Below are 22029 nucleotides of genomic sequence, written 5' to 3'. Positions count from 1 at the left end.
AATTAAATACAATCTGTTATAATGACATACACTCTCTATACATATTTACAACACATCCACTCAAAAACTTTTTGGCCAGTACATTCATCCTACATTCATACAAACCCAAACATACAACATAAATCCATAAGGTGTGGCCCTTTGTCAACAAAAACGTTTTGCATCTTGAGACCAAATGGGAGCACCTCGAATTGGTAGTGGGTACCAACCACTGCGAATCGGATGAATTTTCGATGCTTCCGATGAATGGGGATGTGGAAATAAGCGTTTTCCAAATCGAGGGAAGTCATGAAATCTGCTTTGTTGAGACGTCATAATATCTCGGTCAAAGTTACCATCCTGAAAGTTTGCTTCCTTAGGAATTTTTATAACTTTCTGAGATCCAAAATCGGCCTCCATTACCATTACTTTTTCATGATCAAAAAGAAGCGTGAATAGAAACCTTGCCCTCTTTGCAGAGTTGGAACTTCCTCACTGGCTTCTTTTGCTAGAATAATCTTTGTTTCCTTCTGCAATAAGTGAAGATGAGGGAGAGGGGTTCCCCTGGGTGGTGTAGTTGGAGGTTTTTGTATAGACTCCAGTGTGTGACCGAAGGCAACCAAATCTATTACCCAACTGTCCGATGTTATACTCTCCCATTGTTGGAGAAAACTGGATATCTTCGCACCCACAGGAGGGAAAATTGAAGGGGAAGCTGGTAACCTGGTAAAGTAATTGCCTTTATCTGTTGTCTCTACTTTGGGTCGATGTTCTCTTTCAGCCCCCTTGGCGAGAGAAACCAGCCGGTTGATGGTAGGCAGCAGGTTGATAGGATTGCCTATATTGTGTCTGGCAGGACTGGTATTGTTTCACTCTTTGGTAGTTCCCTCTGTAAGTGGAAAACCCACGTCCTCTAGCTCCTCTGAAAGGAATCGTTCTGTATTGTAGAGAACCTAAAGATTTGGCAGTGTCTGTGTTCCTTTAATGGAAAGAAGCGCTTCATCAATATACTTGCCGAATAAGGTTTCTCCATCACATGCCATATCCATAACTTTTGTTTGGACCTCTGGTCTAAATGTGGTTGCCTTTAACCATCCCTGTCGATGTACCACAGCCGCCCCTGCCAGTTGACGGAAACCCGTGTTGGCTGTGTCCATAGTACAATCAATTGTTTAAGAGGCTGCTCGTTCTCCTTCTATTATGATCTTTCTGACTTCCTGCTTCCTGTCCTCAGGAATAAGATCTAGTAGAGAAGCCATATCAGACCACACCTGTCTATCATGACGTCTGATGATAGCCAAAGCATTGGCTGCTTTGATAGTGGTCTCAGTCATGATGGAGAAACGCTTTCCAATAAAGTCACGCTTACGCCCTTCCTTGTCCGTAGGAGTGGAAATCGAAGTGGCTGGGTTCTTAGACCTCCTTTGTGCTACCTGTGAAATAACAGAATCTGGTTTCGGATATCCAGTCAAACAACAAAGATAATTCTCCAGAGCTCTGTATTGTTTCCTCAATACGAGCGAGCACTGGTGGTATCGTTACCGGGGTCGTCATTATCTTTACACGTTCTTGCCAAAAGTAGTCACTGATAGGAATGTGCGCATTGACTTTCTGGCTTCCTCTTTAAAGTCATAAAAGAAGCAGTCTGTAAGAATAACTTCCATGGGGAGATGGAATCTATTAGAAGCCGTCTCCATTAAGTTGTGGAAACCACCTATATCTTCTGGCGGGGAATCAGCTGGATGGTGTGACGGAGGTGATGGAGTAGGGATCAATAGCTAGATCTGGGATCTCACCCTCCTCTCAATCTTCGTCTGAAAAGGAATGGTCAACAGGATCAGCCTCTTGTGGTACTGTAGGTGTTACTGGTGAACTGAAATTCTCAGGTATTTGTGCCGGTAATTCTTTGGGAACCTCTTGAGATCGAAATCTTTCTTTGTAATCTGGTAGCATAGTTTGCAGTTCTTGAATCAAGGATGGCGGTAGATGAGCCATTTGTCTATGACGAGGTTCTTGGTATTCGTAATGTTGATAATGGCGAGGTGGTGGCAGATATGGATGGTAGTATTGCTGGTCCTCATACTCCTCATCATCAAAATCCTGGCACTTCGCGTGCAACTCCGAAGGACTGTGCGCTGCTCTGTACATTCCATCATCTTCTTCTTCATATCCTTTAGATTCCTGAAGGTCCAACAGATGCGATGGAGGTAATGGAGAGATTTTGCTACAAGCTGACATATCCGGATGAAAAAACTTCTTCGTCACCCTAATCATCGTCGACGTTGGCGTCGATGGGCTTCTAGTAACAGCTGCTAAAAATCCTGGCGTCGACGACGGAATAGTCATCAACGGAATCGTCGTCAACTGTGTCGCAGTCGACGGTTCTGTCGTCAAGTAACTCCTCGTTGATGGTACGATCATCAGTGACAGACTTGCCGTCGATGAAGACGTCGATGATATCTTAGACGGTTTCAATGAAATTCTCACCGTCGGCGAAGGCAGAGCAGCAGTCGACGTTGGCAGCGTCGGCAATAACTTCGACGATGGTATGGGTCCGGAAGTAGCCATGGGAGTCCCCGTGATTGATGTCGACGGGGCAGATGATGTGACTGTGTAACTTGCCGTCGTCGATGACCCTGTGGCTGTCTTTGACGGTGTCATCGTCAACGGGGATTTCTCCATCCTGCCATTACCAGGATCAGATGAAGACGCTCAGTGTTTCTTCTCTTCTTTCCTCAAGGAGTAGAAGAGAGAGAGGTTGAGGGTTCAGAGGACACTTTAGATAGCTTCTCCTTACTTGAGCCCCTGCTTTCTGGAGAGGATTTGAGGTGTTTCCTGTCCTCTCCAGAGCCTTTCTCCTCAGACCTGGAGCTTTTACGAAGTGTAGATGATCCATCATTGTTCTCTTCCGACGATTTCTGGTGCTTAGTGGACTGTAACCACAAAAGCAACCCCCATTCTCTGTCTCTCAAGGTCTTAGAAGAGAAAGTGTGACAGTGTTTGCACTGTTTTACCCCATGGGCTGGATGAAGGCAGTAGATGCAGTCCTTGTGAGGATTATCAATATGAACCCTTTTCTTGCCACAGGTTTGGCAGAGCCTAAAGAGTCCTATCTTATCAGAGATAATGAACAGACTTTTGAAGAAATAACCTGAAAGGTTAGATAAAATTGAATGGAACTCAGGGAGACTCCCTTCACACATGACGTGCAGTGAAAATCTGAGGGAAACTACCTTTGCTGGGAAGGTTCTAGAGGGTGCTAACAGCTGATTGGCTGCATTCAGCCTTTGATCTTTATTTGAAAAAGGACATAGATAGGCTATATTAACATGGCTCAGGGTCATTATAGCCTATGGTATTTCTGGAATACTGCTTGTTTATACCGTGGGATTCCCATCTCGACGGCGGGGAATGATTCAGGCATGTGAATCTATGAAAGATACCCCAATACGGGTTAACGGAAATGACGTGGAGCTGAGTGCCGGGCCGTCACCAGCTTTCGGGACGGCTCCTGAAAAACCTTCGGGTTCATTGCCTGGCACTCTGAGCATGACTTTGGGTCGTGGTGGCGCTCCAGGCACCAGAGGCACACGAGGTGCAGACCCGTCACGAACATCTTCCGGTGGCAGGTGCCGCAGTGCTTGAAGCCGGTTCTACGCTGGGACATCCTTGACGCACCAAGAGTTCCAAGACTCAAAATAGAAGTTGACTAAAGTTGAAAAAGTCTAGCCAAAAAAATGGCTAATGGGTAGCTCTCTCCGGTTCTGCACTTAGGCTGGCAAGGAAAAAGTAAGAACTGACATCCGTGCCCATGGGCAGCATCTATATAGGTCCCGTCATGACATCCCGGCACAAACAACTACAGATGCAGAGCAGACTGACGCCACCTAATTAGGGGCACAGCTGTTGAAAAATCTCTTGATCCAGACAGACGCCTGGGGAAATTCTAAGGTAAGGAACCTACAGCTAATACTCTCTATCTGGCTTAGTATATATTGCTTAATTATGTAAGTGTAACATACTGCACTAATCCCGACAACCCTTAACGTGATTTTAGTGGTTTGAAATAACCTTAGAAAGTTCTCTAAGTGGTAGCTGTGGAGAATAGCCTACAGGGGTAGTCCAGAAGGAGTGTAAAGTAGCTTGTTTCAGCAGTACTTAATCGTATTGTATAGGTTAAGTAAAAAAATAAATATATGTATTCTAATACAAACACTCACGAACTCATTTGTACTATCTCGTACTCAGAGATAGAAACACAATACATAGGAAATAGAGCACGTCAGTAGCACAAATACACAATGGTCTCCAGGGGAGACCAAACCATATACTAAAATAGTGGAATGCGAACCACGACTCAAGTGAAAAAAGGACCCAGAAGACGTAGAATAGCCAGGTACCCAAGGAACCAACCAACGTGAGATCTAGGAACCCCGCGGAGGTCGTGTGCAAGGTGGGAACATGACCATGTGCTCAATGTTAGTCAATAGGTAAGTCGCAGTTGCAATTTTAAAGGAGTAGGACCCTTCCCTGCAGACCCTGAAGAAACCCAGTGGTAGACGGAAGGTTGGAGAGTCACCCCACCCATGGATAACCCAGGAACCAGGATCCCTAAACCAGGGAAGTCAGGTGTATAGGTGTCAAGTGATGACGGAAACCGCTGTAGACCACAATGGAAGACTTCGGGACACCTGTGTTGCTGAGCCTTTCAGAGTCTGTGGGAACCCAGGATCAGTAGATCGGTCAGCTGCCATGCGGTGCCTGCAGATGCAGGGAAGGGATTCCTTCACTCCAAGGGAGATTTCTTCTGGTGTCTTGGATATCCATAGGCCTGGTGAAAAACCTGTATGGAGCATGGCACAAACGTTGCAGAAGTCCAGAGGACAACAAGACAAGGAGCGGCAGGAATTTTCCCCGGTGCAGTATCAGTTCCCAAAGCAAAGTCCAGATGGTCAAAGTTTAAGTGCTATGTGATCTGAATCTTGTCCCACTACGATTCTAGGGACCAACCCACAGGCAAGCCCTCAAGTACCTTTAGGAAAGGGTTGAGACGATTCAGGGGTCCCTCCCAGAGGGGGGCTGGAGAGTGGGGAGGATAGTCCCATGTCCTTTGCCCAGTTTCGCTCTCGAGCGGGTGTCAAAAGCTCCCTGAACTGGTTTGAACTGGAGTATGCAATGAGGGTGCCAAATGTACCCTTCAAGCAGTCTCAGTGGCGCTGACAAGTACCCCCACCCTGTCCCAATACACTAACTCTTGTCTGGGAGGTGGTCACACCGCCCTGTGACAGGACAGGATACCTATTGTTCTGCCTTGCCCTTCTCGAGCTTGGCTCAGCAACAGGAGAGCAGAAACATGTCTCTGACAGGCAGCAGCCCTAGCTTCCGGTCTGGTTCTGGAAGACTGGTACCGAGAGCACTGAGGGCCTCCCAGGGGAGGTTTACAGTGCATGGAATCATGGTGTGGGGTATGATTCCAACATGTTTGATACCAAACATGACCGAGTTTGTCACAGCCAGTTTAGGGATGTTTATTGTGTAATGACGCATGGCCACTCTATATGTCGTTATGGCTGTTGCACTTACAACCCAGAAGAATGGACTCCAAAGGTTGTAAGGGTGCCCTGCTCATGCAGGGGCACCTTCACACTTAGGACCCAGCCACCTGCCACTAGGATTGAAAGGCCTGCCTTAGGGTTGACTTATAGGTTTTAAGTGTGGTGACCTCAGACATAGGGAAACCTATATCTGTAAGTGGTATTAGCACCAGCTTTGGTCTCTCATGGGTGGCATAATACATGCTGCAGCCCATGGGAGACCTCTTATGTACCTATGCCTTGGGTACTTTAGTACTATATACAAGGGGCTTACAAGGGTACACCAGTACCCAATCTGGAGGGTACCTTGGTACTCATCATGTCCAGTTTAGGGAAGAAGCACATAGATTGGGGTCCTGATTAGCAGAATACCAGTCAGACTAGTCAGGAAATCATAATGACACCAGCAAAAAGTGGGGATGACCATGAAAGCCGATCCTAAACTACACCATTGTGCACCAGCCAGGGAAAGGTCAAAACCCTGCCGACTACTTTGCCAATACAGTGTCAGGGTACCTCTTCTTTAGTGGCTGAGGCCTACGTGAACTTCATTGTGAAATACAGCACTTCTGCCACTGTGTCCGTGGAGCAAATAAGTGCTGCTACAAATGCATACAGAAATATGCTCATCCTCTAAGACATTACTATGCATCAATCCTGGAGAACACATGCTCGAACTCTTGATAGCAACAGTAAATATCAGAAATTCAAGAATGTACATGATGAACTATCAGTTACACAAGAATTCATCTTGCGCGTGTCGAGATTGGTACTCCTGAAAGTCTATGGAAGCAAGTTATTGAAGTAGCGCATAAAGGACATCATGACATCGTGGAATTGTCGCCACAAAGCAAGCCCTCCGGGACCATGTTTGGTTCCCTCATCTTGATGAGTGAGTTGAGAGAGAGCTCCAGGCTTCAAATTTGTGCAACTGTTGATCTCTCAAAACAACACAGAATCCTTTGAACATGTCAGATATTACAAAACATGCCTAAGTCAAAAACTGCAGTTGATTTCTTTGGACCCTTTGCAAATGGCCATTATCTCATGGTAATCGTAAATGCGCACTGCTGGTTTCCTCTGGTGGAAGACCTTTCGTCAATCACTCATGATTGCGTAATTGAAAGACTAGAAGGCATATTTGTAACCTGGGGTGTTCTGTCCATTCTACAATCTGACAAAGGCCCATTATTTAATGGTCAGCAATTCAAAGACTTCCTCATTCATTTAAAGATCAAGCTTTAGAAAAGCATACCCTTATGGTTACAGGCTTATGGCGTTGTTGAACATTTTATGAGCACTCTTAAGAAGGCTATCCAGCGAGTTGCTCTAGCAGGACTTGAGCTCAAGTCAGTTCTTCATTCTGCTCCTCTTGCCTACAGATTTACTCCCGTTCTACAACCGGTGAAAGCCAGGCCACTCTGATGTTCAGGAGAGCTATGGGTACCAAGCAGCCCCAGTGGAACACTGAAAGAACAGTTGATGCCAAAAATGTTTGACTCACTGATTCTTCCTACAAGTCCAGAATGAAGACTTATGCAGACAAGCGTTGATGTGCTTTGGACATTACGTTTCAGAAGGGGGATCATGTCCTCAAGCAGAGGCGAAAATGCAAATCTGATGCTCCATTTGATGCTGCTCCATTGCAAGTTGTGACTAGTAAGGGACACATGGTTGCTGCTGACTGTCCTGGAAAGTCTATTACAAGGAATTCCTCACATTTCAAGCACTTGCCTTGGAGTCTGCTGCCCCCCGGCCCCCATAAATCCAGCAGTAGACCCCAGGGGAATGTGCCCATGGGCCAAAATCAGCCCAGAGAGTGGGGCCACGTAGCCCCCTCCCCTAAACAAATGAGACGGGCCCGGAGATGGAGTCGAAGGGGTCAAAATCTGACCAGGGAGGGGGCTCTGTGCCCCCCTCCCACATTGGCTGCATTTGGGGGGGTTGGCATGGCGTGGAGTTAGCTGCATGTGGAAGGCTGGTCAAAGGCCGTGCTCAGCAATGGTTGGATTAACGTATGGTAATTAAATATTACTTTACATTTAAAAATATCTTAGAACTTCACTGAAAAAACATTAAAATTAACTAAATTAAATTAAAAGAAAATACAATTTAAAATAACTGTAGAATTTAACAGAAAAAAACCAAAGGTTACAAGGACGTTATAGTTAGGAAATAAAATTTAAAAGAGACATTATAGTTCAGTTTAGATTTTAAACACAGAAAACCAAAGAAATTCAACAGTTATAGTTATACAGTTATATAGTGATAGCTATACTTATCGCAAGAAACTATAACTCGTGCCATAAGGTAACTATAACTCGCACCGTCGGCATGGCGGGGGCGCGAGTTATAGATTCTTGAGATAAGTATAACTATAAGTGCTGAATTGGAGGGGGGCAGAGCCAGCCACCATTTTTCTGAGGACAAAGGCAACTTAGCTTCCTGCCGCCTGCGATGTTCCTGGTCTCATCTAGCAACCTCTACCTTCCTGCTTCCACAGTAAGGCTCGCTAGATTACCCAGGACTTTGAGGGGGCGGTTTGCAGTGCTACGATATATGGAGTATGGCTGACTTCTTCCGGCTCCAGCGTCGACGCTCTATTCAATATGGCAGCCCTACTTTGTTTGCAGTGGCCACCTCCCTAACTCCAGCAGCGGTGAAATTTTACGGTGGTAGTGCCTCCCCTTATTTGGACACTTTGCAGGAGCACAGACTTGAGAGCCCCCGCAACCTCCTTCTTCAGGCTGCGGTGCTGTCGCACATATGTCTACTTGACTCCATGGCTCACACAGACCTGAAGCCCTGCATAGGGCTGTTTTCAAGTCATACGTGGCTGTGGTGGTGAGTTTAGTGGGGCTGGTGACCTCCTTTCTTATTTCTGCTAGGGTGCCACGGACTGGTCGGCCCCCCACTGCCTCTGGAGCCCCGAGCTTTAGTGTTTTGTTACTGCACCTGTCCTCCTGGCCTACAGCGCTGTGCTGCCTTACAGGCAGGGGGCCATCTGCTGTTCTGGTATTGTGACAGCCCACACTGCAGTGACTTTTACAGGGCACCTCCAGAGTATTTGGAGCCACTCCTTCCCTGTCGGAGTTCGTCTGCCTAGAGGCGGGGGACTGGTGTGTTCCCTCGTGGGGGGCCGCCTTATTTCAATCCTGCTATTCTTCTCTCCTGGCTAGTTTGGGGTCTCATACACTCCATTTCAACATCCTGGTCTTTTGCTGTTCCGTCCCACTTTGTGGCATCAAGGGGTTGGTGACATTTGCTGTGAATTCTGTCTGTCACTCTGCTTAGAGCATCTGCCAGCATGTTGTGTAGACCTGGAACATGCTCGGTTTTGAGAGAGATTCCTTGTTCTGTTGCCCAATCCCACAGTTCCTGCGCGTCTGTAGAAAGCGTGAGAGATTTTGTACCTCCCTGTTTGTTTATGTAAAACATACTAGTCGTGTTGTCCATACGGACAAGAACAGAAAAGCCCGCTATCTTCTGAAGGAAGGGCTGTAAGGAAAGTAATGTGGCCTTTAACTCCAGGCTGTTCATATGGCTTTGATTTTGGGTATTGGACCATTTGCCTTGAATTTGAAGGTCCTGCAAATGGCCTCCCCAACAATCCATGGAAGCATCCGTAGTCAGGATGAAATCTGGTATTTCTTGCAAGAAAGTCAATCCTTTTGAAAGGTTCGGGGTATGGTACCACCATTTCATTGCGGTCTTCATGGCTAGGGTAATGCGAATGATGTCTTAGAAAGATCCAGATGTTTGAAGCGATTGTTTCTGTAATTATTCCTGGAGAGGTCTCATTTTGAGTGTGGCCAAAGGAACCAAATCGATCGCTGATGAGCACATCCCTATCACCGACTTGTATTTTCTCACTGAAATGGACATTTTTCTTGAAATGCTCTTTGCCAAAAGACGTAGCCGGATTTGACATTCCTCTGACAAGAATGCTTTGCATTGGATCGTGTCCAGTCTGGCTCCCAGGAAAGGTACGGTATGACTGGGGATGAAAGAGGATTTTCTGACACTGACCGTCAAACCTAGTTTGTTGAACAGTCGCAAATAAGCGCTAGTGGTTCTGGGTGCTTGTTTTGCTGTGGAAGTGTGATGTATTCCTATAGGTTCTGTATCAATCCCCCTATTCCTGACCCTATTCTGGTTAACAAGTTAACTAGCAGCCATCCCATGAGGCAGAAAACCCCCATGATGCAGGAATCGTTATCTGATAAGGCCACACTACGGCACAGGAACGTGTTATCTGATTAGGTCATAACGCTTGCCATCTAATTAGACAAGCGATATTCCTCCAGCCCCTGATAAGGCATACGGAGTCCTCAAAACAAATCAAACCTATGACAGACCTGGGAAAAACCCTGCGGCCATTGTTTTGATTTCACCGAGAACTTCAGCAAAAGAATGTGCTAACGACCAGGTCGTATGACATCCTTATTGACGTATCTATGTCCATCCTTACGTCAATCTCGGCACCTTAAAGGTATAAATATTACCGATATTGCCCTATGCAAACACACGCGGTGGTGACGAGATCGGAGCAGCCAGACTTGCCGAAGCCCAGAGCAGAGCAGACCCCGCTGGCACAGCCCCGCCTTCCTGACGCGCTGAGAACGAGAAGCTGCCTTTTCTCCTGCCGAGAAATCCAGCTCCGGCGCTTCCGGGTAGCCCTCGCAGGCAGCCTGGAATATCGAGACCAGAGACGAGAGATACCATCCCTCATTCATTCTAGATTTCAGGTACAGAACTGAATAACCCCTCGCAGAGAATTCTCTAGTCAGTCACTTGGCAAAACAAACTTAACTTAAACTGTAACTTTCTATTCCCGCCCACGTATTAGGCTTAGGTCAGGTACACGGGGTAGGCGTAGTTAGAAACACCAGTTGAGTACGATTAGTCAAATGTAAATGTGTATGTATTCATTTTATTCATTTTAAACCATCATATGGCTTAGAAACCATATCAATGTTTTTACAGTATTATTTTATACTTCTGCTTTTAATGTATGCACTTTACTTAACCATAAGTATTGCAATAATATCGATCCATTTCTCTTGTATGAGAAAAGAGACTGATCAATAAATAACATCTTTTATTGAACACGCCCGTCTCTTCCTGTTCTCTACAATCTGGTGAGACTAAGAATGCACGTACTGACTGAGTAAAATAGGTCGTCTTTTGTTTTCACACGACTCTAGAGATACACTCTTGATTAGGGGAGAGCAAAGTTGTCATGTTCTATGGTTGTCAGAAACTAAATCCCTTCTTGTCTATCCAGGGAGGTTCAACTCCTCCTTGCCTATTCGAGAAAGTTTCTAGTGAACTCTGAGCTAGCTGGCAAACCCAAAACTTTAAGTCTAATATCGACAGTAGTAGACCTAGTTAACGTCTGGTCTAGGCCTATACTATTGAAGGTATTATTCCAATGCGCAGAGCCTATTGGGATAATAGGAACTACACTACATGGCGCCCAACGCGTTTGGAAGGGCGATAAAACTAACGTAAGACATTTAGAGTAACTCAGTCGTGCTTTTTCACTCAGACCCCTTTTTCCCATAATACTCCAAAGACGTCTGGAGTGGGTGAAAGGTAATATCCGCCAGACCTCGCAGGAGGAAACTCCTATGTATGGTTCTTGGTTTAGTCAACGTTGAAGGATACACTGTTCCAAAATATTGTGCATCTAATCTTTGTTTCCATAAGAAACCTGATCTGCAAACAAACTAAATAACCTTCCTGTCGGTAAAATGGGAGACAGTGATGAAGAAAGAGAGACAGTTAGGATAGCAACTGAACTCGCAGCAGCTGATAATGCACTGCAAGACGCTGACCAGGATATAATACTCATCCCGGTCATCAAAAGGAAATCTATAACCTTAAAACTTATAGAAAATGGACTGACACCTAGAGGTGGCACAGTCATATTCGTGATTGAGGCACACGAATATCGGCAGACAGAGGTATACTATTCATGGATACATTTTCCAGCAGCAAATGCTGTAACAAAGTACTTCCACTATTACAAAACAGAGGACCCTCCTAATGAGTACACTCCTTTCGAGGAGGTGGAAGTACCACTTAAATTTCAAGAGCATCTGCTCTTATTTAATGGCGCCCTAAAACATAATAATCACATCACCAGGCTCGGTCCCTTAGGTAGACCAGGAGCAACGTGGCCGGTCCTAGCCGGATACACACCACATCCAGACATCGATGGGATGTCTGCAGCAGAGCTTTTGACACAGCTAAAACAATTAATAAAATTACATAGACAATTAGTCCAATATGTGATGCGGACTTCAACAATTCAACCAGCAATTAAAATTCCACAGCTGACCCCTCACCAGGGGAACACAAATAAAATTACACCACAAAACATACAGTCCTGCCTAGGTAAAGTACCGGCTAAACTGGAACAAATACCATTCTGGCTAGCACAAAAAATCACCCAAATAGAGGCGGTGTTTCCAGACACCACCCCGTTAGAAAAACACAGGATTCTGACTATCTGTCTTCCAATGGGAATCGCACCACACGTGGAGGACTGTGACACTTGGGGTACAGTCTTTGCTTCCATCTACACAAAAACGCACGGTGTTCCATCCATTTCGGTAATACCAGATGTGCTAAAACAAATTCAAGACGAATACGGTCCAGAACCCGCTTTAACTCTTGGTATGAAATTACTAAAAGACTTCAAGCAGGTCTCGGCTATATTATTAGCCAACATAAAGGGAGAAGCAGCAAACGTGGCGATCCGCCAGAGGTTAAAGGAGACAGATATAGCAGACCAACCAGCTGAAATTGCCAGAATTATAGAAAAGTCCTATGAGGAACTAGGTAGAGATAGTTTAGGTGGAATACCAGTAAAATGAATTTGGGTAGGAGAAGCACACCTATTTTCACGATTTCCAAATGAGTATTTTTTATTGATAATCTACGCGTGCAACAATGGTAGCACGTTTGCCCTCACGTGGAATACCAGTAAAACCACAACTGATTGAAAGTCCTGAAAAAATATTTTTTAATAATAATTCAACATCACAAAAAAAGAGCTGGGATGGAAACAAACAATCCAATCCTAAAGAAAAGAAATTCCAGTCCAGAGGAAGGTCTCCTCGGCGAAGAGAAAAGTCTCCGAACCAAAGACACAGGTCACCCCAAAGTGACCCCTCTGGGAAAAGATATAACCTTAGAAATAGGGATAATATAAAGAAGCCTGATAGATATCAAGACATTGATACACGTCCCTCTCAATCTTTTCAGACTTCCTCGCAGAAATCGGAAAGAAGAGGACGATCAGAACAAAGAGAAGAGCACGCCAAGTCCAAAGACAAGGAACCTGCTCATCTAAAAAAGAAACTACAATTTCCAAAAAAGAAGGTAGCCAGTATCAAGGTAGTTAACAATGCCGAGAATACTGAGGACACAACTGAAAAACGGAGAATGGGCTCAGACAATGCTAGACAGCGCAGCAGAAGTGAGCATAGCTCGCAAAGTCCTTATGAATCATCTGGAGACAGTGGACACGAATGAATATCTTCAAGTGGAAACTGCAGACACCAGAGTTAGCAAACCTCACAAAATATATGAAATAACTTTACGTATAGAAGGGGATAAGACTAGAAAAATAAGGGGACTATTTTGGGATAATCTCTCCAAGGGCTATGACATCCTTCTAGCTGAAAAAAACTGGCCACCAGAATTTGTCAGGGAGTGCCCTCATGGCGAAGAAATAATTATGCCTGCCTTCAAAAATCATATCCCAATTCATAAAAAATACACACTTGCCAGAAAGTGGGCAGTAGCTCAAGCTCCTGTTTTATATAAAAATCATGTAGGATGGGATGAGGACTCTCCTCCTCACAAAATCCAGTTAAAATCACAACCTACTGCACAAAGACAGTACCCAATTAAGCAAGAAGCTAAAAAACAGGTAAAAGAAATCCTAGATCAACTAGAATACCAGGGGGTGATTGAAACTTGCACCTCACAAATGAACAACCCTTTGTTTCCGGTCTCCAAACCAGACAATTCATATCGTCTAGTTTTGGATTACCGACACCTTAACTCATGTTGCAAAACTTTTGCAGTACAAAACTCGCACAGTGCTGCACTAATGAATAACATAGTGCGCAAAAAATACAAAACAACATTAGACATCTCTAATGGATTCTTTTGTCAAAACATAGCACCAGAGAGCAGATATTTGTCTGCATTTTCAATAAATGGCACTCAAAAACAATTCTGTCGGTTAGCCCAGGGGTACAAGAATAGCCCAGGGGTATTCTCAGCGAGAGTAACAGAATTACTACAAACATATGATGACGAAGCATTATCTTATGTCGACGACATATACCTAACAGATGATGACTTGGATACTCACTTGAAGAGAGTGAACACCATAATACTTGGGTTCGCAGCAGAGGGTTACAAATTCAACTTTAAAAAATCCAGAATTGCCCATCTAACAGTCCTATTCTTAGGATACGAATTATCAAGTGAAGGCAAAAGCCTGGCTGACAATTTCCTAGAGAAATGTGCCGTACTCCAAGCACCTAGAACACTAAAAAACTTACAGTCAATTCTAGGCTTCCTTAATTTCGGAAGAACATACATTGCAAATTACGCAGAAAGGGTCAAACCCCTTTATGATCTAATAAAACCAGATTTTAAAAGAACCAATTGGTCTCAAATACACACAGAAATTTTGAGATCCTTACAAACAGACATGTTAATTAAAACAAAATTAGAAACACGTGATAACACACGCAATCTTGTGATTCGAGTCATCCCAGGAAGATGCGGATTCACATACCTGACCTCTAATGAGGGAGAAAAGGTACAAATTGCATTCAAATCACACTTGTACACAGAAGCTGAAAAGAAATTCAGCATTAAAGAAAAAATTGTTCATGCAGTTCAAACCGCAATAGCTAGAGAAAAAGATCAAGCTGACGGTAGACATATCACAGTCAGAACAGCAGAATCAGCCTTTGAGGCATTAACAACACCGCGTAATTTACCAACAACAACATTGAATCCGGAATGGATACAATGGGTGAATTCAATTACAACGGACAAAGTATACTACTACTTTGATCCAGAACTAAAGGATTTGAAAAATCTAGAATATGAAAGAACATTCCCTCTGCCAATCGACATTCTGCCCTTACGACAATACGCTTGCGTAATCTATACAGACGGACATGCTCAACCATCCGTTTGGGGAGAACAAGCATACAACCCCACATGTGAGATTACAAAAGAAGTGTGGCGCGGAGGTAAATTAAGACCTCTATTAACAAAAACACACTCAGTAGAAACTAATTCAGAACATAAGACTGAAATAATAGCATTGAAAATGGCGCTAGATAATGCGGATCGCGAATTCCCGACACTTATAGTGTCCGATTCATATTACTGCGTCAAATCATATAATAAGGATTTGCAGACATGGAATCAAAACGGTTACAAAGATGACACAGATGCAACAATAAAGCAGAAACTGCTTTGGGAACAAATAGCTCTTTTACAAAAAGAACTACCAAAGACTCACGTGATACACTCACTGAGTCATCAGCGTGATGGCGTTCACATTGCAGGGAATTCATTGGCTGAAACAGCCACAGCGGGAGCAACTAAATCGGCTTCCGTAGCTCGAAAAAAGCGTACAGTGAAGTATATTGACGGTGAAACAGTGCTGGCGGTGAAAACGTCATCAAAAGGCGACTGCTCAGCGCTGCCGATCAACTATCCACTCAATTACACATATATAATCGATGCAAACTCCGTCCCTTTTGCTCGAATCCCTGGAGTGGGGGATAGAGTAATTCCAAACATGGACAGGAGAAACTTGTTAATAGCAGACGCACATATGGGCGAGGGTCTCAGACACCTCAAACTAAAAGATTCTCTGGAAGAATTACAATCAAGGTACTGGTGGCCAGGCATGAGCCTGCATCATACGATTTTTGTAAAGAACTGCCCAAACTGTAACAGAAATCGCATTGGTGAGAGAAACGGTGTAATACCGTGTCGTTTCACTCCAGAAAAAATCAACAGTAAAAAGCAAAGCGTCCGATTAACATATACAGGCTAGTTCCACTTATAATGTAGATCACCAGCACTCGGCTGACGTCTGGACTGTTATACAAAGATTTGCGAGTCTAAATGGCATATACGCTAAGAGCATGCTACGTTTGACCATTGTTTTCAATCTGGCCCTCCAGCCTGAGGGGAAACATGGCCAAATGAGCATAGCACAGCGGGAATCTTCTCACTTCCTTCCTGAGGGATACGGGATGGTGTAAAGAAAAAACCAAGGCATAAAGCTATCTATAACAGAAAGGATATTAGGTTCGGGAGCTGGGTGGGTCAAACATCTAATAAGTGTCCAACGTAGTCTAAATAACTTGCCAAGAAATTCTCTGAAGGGATTCAGTCCGTACGAATTATTGTTTGGAACTAGGATGTTAGTCTTAGACCTCGACAGTCAGACTTCAGTGGTGAAGGAAAAAAGCTTTGATATCAAAGATCGTTTGGCTGTTTTACAGGACTTAAATGAAACAAGAAAAGACCTGAGCAACATAAAGTTGAAACAGCAGCCAACAACCACTGAAGAACCACCACCTGTCCCAGCAAGACCTGTCTGGATTCCAAAAGTCGGGGATCTAGTCAGAGAAAAGATCGCGGTAAAGAAGGAATTTGGGCCTTCTTACAGAAAAGCAGTTCCTGTCTTGTCTATCAACGGGACAAGATCAGTTGTACTACCGCCGCTTGCTGGTAAAAAGGAGAACCGAGTTGTATCCATCGACCTGGTAAAACCACAATCATGTGGCCGATAACAAACAGTAGGCCAAGTGGACTCCCGAGAAGTAGTAGAACACCAAGATTTGCTACTAACACAGAGGTTCAATCTAAGAGGCTAATCACATTCGAAACGCCTACAGAACCACAACAAGGACTATGCAATAATGCAATGGAACTTAGACCTCTGAAAACCCAAATAAAAACATTTAGCAGAGACACACCAATCTATAATGAAGTAACAAACGAATATGCAAGAAACAGTAATGCTGAAGCAATTGGCACAATTGACAGAACTGCATCCGGCTACTTCATAAACTTCGATGATTCCTCTGAAGACCTAAGTGAATCAAAAACACAGCCATCAACAAAAACCTTTAAAGATAAAGTTAAAGTACTTTTGAAACAACTGAAAGAAACATATCTGATTTCTCCATGGATTGAATTTTGGGTGGGTTTTGGTGCATTTATCCTCATACTTTGGCTCATCATGGTACTAACTTTGGGACGCTTCATTGAGGGAAAATATGCTAAAATGGACACAGCAAGTCAGAAAATCAACTTGATCCTCAAACCACACACATCTTCACACGTCGAGAAAAGAGAACTTTCTTCAGTCAACTTCACAGCCAATCCTATACCAGGTGGGGTAGCATGGGACAATACTGACTACGAAATTTATGGTCCGGTTGAAATCCTGAAATATCCACACCAAATTAAGATCTCGTTGAGTGACTTTGTAAAACCAAGCTCATTTGCTGATGATTGGGACTTTGAAAGTATAAATAACATGATGTCTGACTTAGTGATGTCTGCTAAATTTACCAAACATGATTATTTGCAGGGTTCGACAAATTATGATAGTATGTACTGTTATAACCACTATGGTAACCATTTTCTACATAGATCTGCACAACCTAGAAATGTTTTAAATTATAATCAATGGGAACATTGTGCAACCCCTCCAAAAGGAAGATCAAGAACCGTTTATGACAAATATTCATACTTTTCAGGTTTTAACACAAGTAATGCTGAAACATTTTATTTCAAATTGTCAAATAAGACAGGGACAAAGACCATGATAACAAACACGAAATTGATATATTCAGACTCATTCTTTGAACAAATGAATACTTTAGGTTTTGATTATTGGGACAAAAATGTTGAAGTAAAAAGTGTTTGGGGTACGAAAGAATGGCAAGTACAAGGTATAGAATCTTTGTTTAGAGCCTGCATGATCCCAGAACAAATTATATTTTTAAATGACACTGTTCAACAAACCACCTGTCTTGGCTTAGCCAAAATCAAAGACTTGAATAAACCGTCTATTCCAAAACCAACAATGAACAGCAATAGCTCTACAGATGAGGAGATAGACGTAAATTATGTATTAAACCAAAACAGAACACATCCTGATTGGAAAAAGTGGTTGATCTGGCCCACAGATACTAATAACTGTCAAGACAGATTCCTGAACAAAACACAGGGGTTCAAAATGACCAGGCCAGACCCTAGATATTCCCAAAGACAACACCCAGGAATAATAACCACCTACAGTGTGGGCAAATTATGCCTTCAGTGGCTACAGACTTCCACACTGGCAGAAATTAAGCAACACCTAACTTTACTTACTGATGGTGCTGACTTGCGTGATTTCATTATGGGACCGCGCAAACAGCGTCAGAAACGTTTCATAGCAGCCTCTGTATATGCAGCATACAACGAGGCCTGGAAGGTGACTCAAATTGAGACAGCAGAAAGAATACGGGAAATTGACCGTATTAATTTGGAAAAATCACTTTCTGTAGTGGACAATGGGTTAATGACTCTGTCCTCCAGAATTTTTTCTCTGGACAGCATTGTGTCTTCAGCAATCGACATACTATCGCAAGACTTACTGTTGTTACAACACGGTCAGTCTCAATTGCGTTTTATTGTACAGCTTGGCTGGACGTTACAAAATCTGCGTTCAGGCTATGTGCCTTGGCGTTTAATCAACACAACGTCACTATTCAATATCTTTAACCTTACTGATAAACAAATCAGTATGGCACAAAAGGGTGCTGATTATACAATCCTGAGCATTGAGAAACTCGAGAGATTACCAGTGACAATGTCAGAACGACCTGTCAGTGAATGGATAATACATGGGATAATTAATATTCCAATATCAACCTTCAGGTTTCAATACTGCCAAAAATATATACAGGCTGGCATGTACGAAAAATTGGGAAAGGGGTACATTAAAACAACATGGAACCTGCCCTATTCACATGCATGTGTCAGTAATAAAGGACAGAAAGTGTTTCTTAGTGGCAATAATTGTGCAATGTCACTAAGCGGTACACTTCTGTGTAACGGAATTAGTTTGCATGGAGCCTGTGAAGGGAACTCAAATAACCTTTCATGTCACCAGCTAGGCTCACCTGCGACAGAGATAGAACCATTCTTTCAAAGACTCTATAATGGGAGTTACATTCTAATTGTGGACCGCAGATGTTGTAGTCTTATGCCAGGGACTCCTTATCTCGTAACCACGACTGCGAAGGTCAAGTGCTGTGGACGCTTATTGTTCCCCAGCTCCCTTCCAGACAGGGAGGCAAGGGCATGGCCCAACTTGAAAATTACTTCTATTCGAATAGATACTTTAAGCAGAATGAAAACAGTGCTTCTTCAGACGCCGACCAGGCTCACGTCATCAAAAGAAACGTATGATCTCCTAGTCGCAAGGACGACTGCAGAGATTCACTCCTTATTATCAACTAATTCCCCCATACATTTCGCAGAAATCCTGAATGAAATCTTAAATATTTCTGATACCAGTGGAGTCTCAAAAGTATTTAAGACAGTATTTTCGATGGCATTAACACCATTCAAAGCCATACTGGGTATTTTTCCAGACTTCGTCCATTCGATTTTTGGCGGACTTCCCCTCATTTTGGGACTAATTGCAGGAATCCTATTCTTAGTCCTTATATTTCGTTATGGCAAACCATGTCACAGACAAAACACCTGCGACAAGGGAAGAAACAATCCTAGCCATTGGATACCGGGACCGGATATCAAAAATCCTGGGACTAACCCGGCTTAGAGACCTGAACATGACTTGGTTTCTTTCATTTCGACCAATGTGGCATCGATGTGTTTTACCTGTATTAAGGTGCTTGCTATGCGGAGAAGAATGCGTGTTAGACACCTGTCTGACGCTACAATCAGATGCGCCTATGGATGCAGAAACATTGTTGAGTCCGATAAAGGCTCATGCTTTGTGCTGCCCTCAACGGCTACCAATCCTGATGACGGCATTCGTGGAGGCTTCACCACTACGATTAAGGGGTAGTGAAGTTCAAGATGAAAGCAGCATTGATCACGACCTTCTGTCAGCGACACAAATCAAAATGTCAATGGAGACAATCATGCGCACGAATGCATGGTTACACCTTTTTCCGAGTTAGTGGAACTCTCCCAGGAAGCTGTTGACAACTTTTTCGAGAGTCTAAATGATATGATGTTCTCACCAGAGCAGAAATAGAGACTTTTGAGCAAGCTCGCACACGGCGTTCCCTGAATTTGGCCTTCAACTAGAATAGCAAAATACCATGAACACTTTTCCCTCCAGTTCACGGACAGCAATTTTTTCAGCAGCCCCAATATATTTTTGCATATTTTTCGGGACACTATCTTCTGCTTAAAGTAAGAACTATTCTTAGAGAACTAAAATTTCTATTTTTAGATACTTTATAGACATTAGCTGCCCGCTGGTATATTCATAATTATTTTATTCTGTGATGGAATGGTCTCGAAACTTTTTTCTGTATTAAGAGCCATTTCATGTGTAAATTCTCATATACAAGCTAGTGATGATGTATAGATATGCGTGATTACTTTAGCATTATTCTACAGCTTGAGTGCAGCTTGAGTGCATATATTACATGTGACTGTTTTTTCCGTATATTTGATAATTTCAAAATGCATTTATGTATTTTGGGGTGGCAAGGTATACACGATACCCTACAGTATGTTTTACTATGCATAGATTCGTAAATATGTCCATAGTTAGCGTGGAGTGGGTGTGATGTATTCCTATAGGTTCTGTATCGATCCCCCTATTCCTGACCCTATTCTGGTTAACAAGTTAACTAGCAGCCATCCCATGAGGCAGAAAACCCCCATGATGCAGGAACCGTTATCTGATAAGGCCACACTACGGCACAGGAACGTGTTATCTGATTAGGTCATAACGCTTGCCATCTAATTAGACAAGCGATATTCCTCCAGCCCCTGATAAGGCATACGGAGTTCTCAAAACAAATCAAACCTATGACAGACCTGGGAAAAACCCTGCGGCCATTGTTTTGATTTCACCGAGAACTTCAGCAAAAGAATGTGCTAACGACCAGGTCGTATGACATCCTTATTGACGTATCTATGTCCATCCTTACGTCAATCTCGGCACCTTAAAGGTATAAATATTACCGATATTGCCCTATGCAAACACACGCGGTGGTGACGAGATCGGAGCAGCCAGACTTGCCGAAGCCCAGAGCAGAGCAGACCCCGCTGGCGCAGCCCCGCCTTCCTGACGCGCTGAGAACGAGAAGCTGCCTTTTCTCCTGCCGAGAAATCCAGCTCCGGCGCTTCCGGGTAGCCCTCGCAGGCAGCCTGGAATATCGAGACCAGAGACGAGAGATACCATCCCTCATTCATCCTAGATTCCAGGTACAGAACTGAATAACCCCTCGCAGAGAATTCTCTAGTCAGTCACTTGGCAAAACAAACTTAACTTAAACTGTAACTTTCTATTCCCGCCCACGTATTAGGCTTAGGTCAGGTACACGGGGTAGGCGTAGTTAGAAACACCAGTTGAGTACGATTAGTCAAATGTAAATGTGTATGTATTCATTTTATTCATTTTAAACCATCATATGGCTTAGAAACCATATCAATGTTTTTACAGTATTATTTTATACTTCTGCTTTTAATGTATGCACTTTACTTAACCATAAGTATTGCAATAATATCGATCCATTTCTCTTGTATGAGAAAAGAGACTGATCAATAAATAACATCTTTTATTGAACACGCCCGTCTCTTCCTTTTCTCTACAATCTGGTGAGACTAAGAATGCACGTACTGACTGAGTAAAATAGGTCGTCTTTTGTTTTCACACGACTCTAGAGATACACTCTTGATTAGGGGAGAGCAAAGTTGTCATGTTCTATGGTTGTCAGAAACTAAATCCCTTCTTGTCTATCCAGGGAGGTTCAACTCCTCCTTGCCTATTCGAGAAAGTTTCTAGTGAACTCTGAGCTAGCTGGCAAACCCAAAACTTTAAGTCTAATATCGACAGTAGTAGACCTAGTTAACGTCTGGTCTAGGCCTATACTATTGAAGGTATTATTCCAATGCGCAGAGCCTATTGGGATAATAGGAACTACACTACAGAAGCCTTGAACAGCCAGTCGTCTACGAATGGGAATACTTGATGACCTTGAGAACGTAAAGCTGCCGCAACAGGTGCCAGGCATTTTGTAAATATCCTGGGCGCCGACTTTAGACCAAGTGGGAGAACCTTGAATTGGTAGTGGGTATCAGCCACTGCGGATCGGAGGAATGCTTCCGATGAATGGGGATGTGG

General features: G+C 43.5%; 1 protein-coding gene across 5 annotated transcripts in view; it reads right to left on the bottom strand.

Moving 5' to 3' along the window:
• Positions 1-22029, bottom strand: part of LOC144769184 (uncharacterized) — a 4448662-nt gene that overhangs the window by 4104511 nt on the left and 322122 nt on the right. The window lies entirely within an intron of this gene.

This window comes from Lissotriton helveticus, chromosome 7, assembly GCF_964261635.1.
Source record: "Lissotriton helveticus chromosome 7, aLisHel1.1, whole genome shotgun sequence".
In the NCBI taxonomy this organism is placed as follows: domain Eukaryota; kingdom Metazoa; phylum Chordata; class Amphibia; order Caudata; family Salamandridae; genus Lissotriton; species Lissotriton helveticus.
This window is presented reverse-complemented; position numbering and strand designations above follow the sequence as displayed.